The sequence below is a fragment of the Octopus bimaculoides genome, chromosome 5 (genome assembly GCF_001194135.2).
Source record: "Octopus bimaculoides isolate UCB-OBI-ISO-001 chromosome 5, ASM119413v2, whole genome shotgun sequence".
Taxonomy (NCBI): Eukaryota; Metazoa; Mollusca; class Cephalopoda; order Octopoda; family Octopodidae; genus Octopus; species Octopus bimaculoides.
Window position 1 is genome coordinate 73,351,242 of NC_068985.1, and position 7,664 is coordinate 73,358,905.

Sequence of the window (7,664 nt, forward strand, 5' to 3'; positions counted from 1 at the left end):
GGTAACATTGCTAGCACTACCAGCTCCTTCTCAACCTTTTATGGATCTTCTAGAAGGCCCTTACATCCAGTCAAAGGATTTTCTGAACAATATCAGACAATACAACTGCATCTAAGAAGATAGTTAAACATGAATTTACGCCGACGTCAAAGTTCAAGGGCAAGTCTATCACCTCATTGGTTCCCTGTTACCCACAAATGAACAACCACAATTCCTCCAAATTACTTTATGAGTGATGTAGGACAACAAACACGAAGGAGGTGTCAACATTTCAGATGATGGGTCGACTGCTGCAAAAGAGAGTATCCACTAACAGCTTTTCGGTGCGTTCAAAAATCACATAATCTCCACCCTCAATTTTCCACGACAGGTTAGGGCCTGAAATACTCCAAACGGACCCATAACATGTTGCTTAGTCGAATTATTCCATCATTTACTTCACAAATGTCTTGTTGTCAATGCTGCACTTTCCCATATCACCTGTTTCAACATAGCTGTAATATATTACATACAACAAACTATGCCATTTTAATCTGAAGCTACGCCGGGTACCTCTGCTAGTGTATATATATATATATATATATATATATATATATATATATATATATATATATGCATCTATATGCACATAGATATGCGCACACATACTCACACACACACAAACACACACACACATACTAAGTGAATGGTATAATGGCAGACATATTCCTAACAAAGCATTTAGCGGTTTGCATGGATGTTTTTATGGCCAAGGTCAATGCCAGTGAGCTTTTTGAGCACCTCCAACTGTGGTAGCAGGCAGAGAAGAATATCTTAATATCTATGGACCGGGAATCTGGTCTGTAACCTCGCAACAGAGTAATTTCAGTAAAAGCATCCAAGTGCAAGAGGATGTTCCTTAAACCAGGGAGCGCATTATCTTTTATCACTAAACGTCATACACACTCTATAGGACAAGATTACACACTGTTTTAGTCTATGCTACATTCGATTTACATGACTTGTGTAAGCCGCTGGGCTATATTCGAACTGATGCACCTGAGAGTGATCAATCCTGGAACTACTTAGAAGTGAAATGAAGTTCTTAATCATACGGCAATATAATCGTTCATTATACGTAACGTTTATTTATAACCGGGAGCCGAATCTATTTTACAAGTTTACTTCATGAGGAGCTTGCATGCTGGACTATAGTTGTCAGAGAACTACCAGGCACCACGAGTGGTTTTACAAATGCTAAATGAACAACTACGTGCAGCTGAATGAATATCAGTATTGTATGGCCGCTAATCGTAACACTAAAAGAAAGTGATGTATTGTTAATGTTTTAAGCATTTAAACGCCAAGGAGAGAAGTAGAATCTACGTAACTCATACATAATGGCGGATATTGTTCACAAGGTACTTATGTATATGTTTCGGGAGAGAACAAAAATATAATGTTTAAGATGTTTAGCAACGACTGAACATACGCATACATTCATATAATATCTAACCAGCCATAAACCTCTCACAGTATATATGTATGCATCTATATATATATATATTCACACACAAAAGCACATACTTCTATATTTTCCGTCCATATATGTACACACACACACACACACACACACACACACACACACATATATACATATGTGCGTCTTTGTGTGTGTGTGTTTGTGCGTGTGTGCATGTGCGTATGTGTGTGTGTGTGAGTATTTTCCATCCATATATGTATGTATGTATGTATGTATGAATATATATATATATATATATATATATATATATATATATATATATATATGAATATGTGTATGTATGTATATGCATGCTTACACGCGCATATTTTGAGATCTTCAAGCAAGAGATAAGAAGAAAATTTAAGGTATCAAAATATGTAGTTTCGTTTTGATTGTTGTGAGTTCAAATGTAACTGTTCGATATTTTCAACAATATTACTATTCTGAACATTGGGCTATACGAAATCAATATTACCTTTCATGCAAGAAGAAAAATCCTCAGCTCGTTATGTAAGAATAAAACATATACATGTCCACATACATACACAGACCCAGGTTTATTGGAATGTGTTTATCTAAACATATATGTTATAAAACAGGTACCTCCACCAGCGAGAAATATGGTAATATTATATTGAATGTTTCCCTTTATATATATATAAATATAATCTAGAGATGTTATATTTCAGTGCACTTATATAACATATGCTAAGCATTCATTTACTTCGATATAACTATAAATTTCATACATAGAACAAAAAGAAACAAAATAACCGTTTTAATGTAGTAAATGCATACGCAATCTTTACGAATCTTTTGTAGCATTTCTTACGCTATACATCTATCATTCTTTTTGTTATTTCTCAGTAAAGCTTATAGTTCGCACACACGCACGCACACACGCACGCACACACGCACGCACACACACCCAGACGTGCACATGTATGTATGTTTGTATATATATATATATATATATATATATATATACATGTACGCAATCTATATCTAAATCTCCGAAAACTTTAACCTATTAGTTGTTATGCATGTTGAGGTTATATCTGCCACAGATATAATCACTTATATGTAATTCGTATTTCTAGAAGTAGACTCCATTTGATTTGAGCTTGAAACTCTTGACAGAAAACGTCCATGTGCATGAATATCAGTTAAAAATGAAAAAGGAAACTACTGAAATGCACTATCTTAATAGTGTCTCTTAAAAAAAAAAAAATATATATATATATATATTTTCTGCTAGGAAGAGTTGACACTTTCGTTTTATAGAATTCTAATAGTGAAAACCTTCATTCAAATCCCTGCCGATTTATTCTCTTTTCAATACGAATCACATGTTTTGCATTGAAATATACATTGCAATGTTTTACTTTACTTGATATTACATAGATATAAGAGGTAACCATATTTATTGACAGTTTTTTGCACTGAGAACTGTTTTTCATTTCGAAATAAGAAAAAAAAAATCAATATATGAATTGAGAAACATTTTCTTATTGTAAGTGGAATAGAAAGGAATCATCATATCAGCAAAGTATCACATATTATGTATTATTGTTTATCCAAAATAAAATATGACAAAATTAGAAAGAGAAAAAGTTTCACTACTTGGGTTTTCCCTGAAGTATTTCTTTATGCGTTAATTAAGATTGATATTAATCTGTCTTTCAGTAATACACTTTAACTAGAGAAGAATTCAATTCACGCTAATTGAACAGTAACTGCATAACTTCATTAACTAACATAGCTGATTTATGTTGTTCTACTTTTTTCTTATCGAGTTTAAATTAAGCTGATTCAACTTAACTTATATACAGTTTAGCAGAAATGCGCTTTTCCTCATCATTATTTGACTTTGAAGTTTCTTCCTACTTTATATTTAGCAACTCTCATCCCACGATTTTAAATCATCCTATAGACATCGGCATCTCTACTTTTAATTACTTAAGAAATATATCAACAATTTCGATTCACTTATGCTACATGACAAAAGATTTCCGACAATGCATGGAAAAGACTTATTCTCTCTTAAGTTGAAATGAGATACTGTGACATTCATTCTTTCCTGAAAGGATTACATAGTGGTAAATGAAGTGAGATGATTCTATTTACCGATGACACTGTGCTGTTTGCTAATATTAGGAGACTGAATGTCAAGCCTAAACAAGAACAAATATCCAAGAGTCTCGTCAATTTTGTTAGTCAGCGGTATGAATTCTGCGAAATTGAAATTAAATCTCAAAGAAAAACATGCGTACATAATTGCATGCACGAATCGATCCATCGATCCATCGATCCAATCAGCCTGCCAACTAAACTTACACAAACATTGGCGGAACAATCGCATTACATCCTCCAGCAAATTGTAAACACAACAGACTTGTTACAATTGTTTGAGACAGTTGTGTACAGAAGTTGCCCAGCCGATGGGAATAATTCATTCAAAATTTGTCATGAGATTTTCAAAAGTTGGGATAAAACACCTTACGAGTCGGAACTGAACTCCTCAAAAAGTTCGGAGTTCCAGAAAATTGAGGTGATATCAATACCAACAAAATGTATAACCTATCTTGAAGTTGTGACTGTTACATCATCGCACGTTTCTAAGATTATATGTTTGAAATTCTAGATCAAGTTAGGGTATTAAATATTTGCGTAAAAGGTGATACTGCGGCAGTTAAGCTTCCCAAATCCGACTAGTATGTTGATAATGCTAGTAATGCATCGAATATATTATACACGTAAACAGCTGCAATGCCAATATATCAATAAGATGTTATTTTCCTGTGCGGCATGACCTTGTGCCAAAAGCAATATAAAATCATATATTATATATATATATATATATATATATATAAGCGTATGAGTATACATATTTATATAGATTATATTCATACAATTCAGCTTCAAGAAATTAGTTAAGTATTCCGATTCAAAACGCCTAATAAACACACAACTGGCCTAGTAGATTAGTTTGGGCTAAGAAAAAGTACAATTAAATAAGAATAAAAGCTGTCTACTGTTGTGGATACCTTCAGCTAGCTGATGTGTACATTTCAATCAAAATAGTGTGAAGAAATAACATTTATGGTGAGCAACTTTGAAGTCTATAAATTGAATTTCCCGTTTATACACACTACCCCTATACTGCATTTGAATAAGTGCTTTAGTAATACTGAAGGAAAGATGGCAATTTTAGGCTAAGAAAACTATCATCTAATAGGTATGATGCATACTCAGTAAACATAACAGTGAAAATATGGAAGATTAAAAAAGAAAACAAATTAAGAAGTAGCACATATTTTGTTATTTGATTTTCAATAAAGGAGTGCCTTGTTTCTTGAAAGTATCCCATTTCTTCATAGGATTGAAAACTCAGTAAAATACACAAATACATACACACGAACATCCATACACACGAACATCTATACACACGAACATCCATACACACACTTAAATACATAAATCATATAAGATATGTTGCGGTAGTTAGCTTTCTCATTCAGAGTGTTATTGATATAAGAAAAGGAAAAGTACATACTGATAGCCAACTAAAGAGAAGATGCAACTAGAGAATGTATCTAAATTATGAATTTAGTTTCAATCACAAATATTGTTAAAATAAGAGTTGATATATGTTTATGTGAAACTGTATGGAACAAAGCATGACATGTTCGCAAAAAGAACTCACATAATCATAAGATTATTAAACTTTATACTCTTTCACATATTTGTTGAAAACTTTCTCAATGTTTCATGGTTTGAACACCGTATACTCTCTTGGAATAGTGTTATACACTTGAAACCAATCAAAATATTTTCTTTTATTGCTAACAGACTGTTATGCCTCAACGCTACTGCTATCTAGCACCTTCGGATGACCTCTACTCAACCGCTACACAACTGCTACTCGACTGCTACTCAACATTCTACCACGGCCAGACTACCTCTATTTATGTCTTGGGAGATCCTACTTCTTCGTGTGGGGCGTCGACACAACACAGACAATTCAAGAAACGTTACACTGCTTGGCACCATCTCAACATTCTGAGAAAGACATATAAATGGTTTTTATATAAATATATAATCTCACATCTATCATCGCAAGTGAAGTAACATGAAATCACTACACACACACACACACACACACACACACACATATGCACACACACACACACACACACACACACACACACACACACACACACACACACACACACACACACACACACACACACACACATAAACGTGTCTGTGTATGTATATACATATTTGATATACGTGTGCGTATACTTGTAGAAATGTACGTAGCGAATGCACAAATATATTTAATTACTACACCAATATTGATGCTTATAAGTACACCACTTCTAGACTTTTACTCTTCCTAAGTGTCACTCTGTCTTACTGTCATAAAGTTTTCTTTACGTTTCTTTCAACACATTTCTACACATTTTCGTCTCGTTCTTACTCACTATTTTCTTAAAAAAACATTTCTAAATTTGTGTAGTTTATTCCTTTTTTTCCGTATATTTTCTACCCTGTCGTATCTCATTCCCACTTACTCACATACCTTCGTAAATTGTCCGTATTTGATGGTTGTAAAGTACTTTGGCATGTTGATAGAATAAATTCAGTTTGCATGGGGTTTTGTCCCTTAAGTGCATTTGAAGTTATTTTGAAAAAAAGGGCCGGTTTTAATGAGCACAGTAGTCCAAACATTTTAATATTAATACGAACTATTTTAAACAAATTGTCAGTACACAAAGACACAAATGAAAAGTTTGACAATTACCAGCGAAGAAAAGCATGTTAAAATAATTTTACTAGACTGGATCAACAAGTTGTAACGTGTTGTTTGATGCGAATCAAATAAAATATATACTGTCGTGCTGTAGAATTATTCCACTGCGTAGCTAAATCCCATCTCCGAGCATCAGGCAATGGATGTTGATTATTGGTAGTTTAACGGATGTCTTTGACCTTTAAGTTCTAATTCAGTATCAGGTTTAGCTTTCTCCAATCGTTAATGCAGTAATTTTATAACACTAATATGGCTTGTAATGTAAGGAATGTCTGGCTGCTATTTCTAGTGTGATGAGGTAGGATGTAGATATAGATGTCTTGTCATTGGCTCATAAACTTAAATGTAAAATAAATATAGAAATTTTCTCATTATACTGCATGTATGCCTTAACGAGGGAGTAAATTTCTTGACATTTCTGTATTGAAGCTCGATGTAAAATAGTGAAAACCGATTTTTAGCGTCTGAAAATTTTGAGGTACGCTTAGAAAGAAGATTTGTAAGAAAACACTAAAGCGTCTACTGGAAAAATATTTACTTTGTAACAACAGTACTGTTTATAAATCTTAGTGCTATTGCTGTTATCGAGATTCTTTGTTGAATCTCTGACCAAACATATTGCTATAACAAAATGATTCCTTCAACATTACTGTTTAAACTGGTGAAGCATGTTCTGTATAAACAATAGTTCAGTTGCCTGATGAAATAGTTAACTCCGCGTGAGTAATGAGCTCTGATAAGATTATAAGATAAAAATCTTAAATAGTAGAATTCTGTCTGGATAAGAAGAGTAGGGACGTTCTTAAGATTCTTTTGCTAACAAGTAAAGAACTGCATTAAATTCAGAATAGAAAATGCAAACTTAATATCATTTTACGACTGCTATAAATGAATTTCTCCAACGAATACAACGACACAACTAACATGTTTTAAGGATAATTTATCACGTTTTGTGGAAACATCATCATAACGATAAATATTTCGTTAGCTCAAATCAAATTACTATACCTTGGACAAAACAAAAGTCCAGCACAATGCAACTAAATCTATAGAATATCATTAAAAAAAAGTATGCTGCAATTTCTGAATCAGATTTACTGTTGTAAATTCTCAAACTCAATGTGTTATCTAAAGATATATTCTTTTCTACTCTAGGCACAAGGCCCGAAATTTTGGGGGAGGGGGCCAATCGATTAGATCGACCCCAGTACGCAACTGATACTTAATTTATTGACCCTGAAAGGATGAAAAGGCAAAGTCAACTTCGGCGGAATTTGAACTCAGAACGTAAAGACAGACGAGATACCGCTAAGCATTTCGCCCGGAATATACCTACATGCA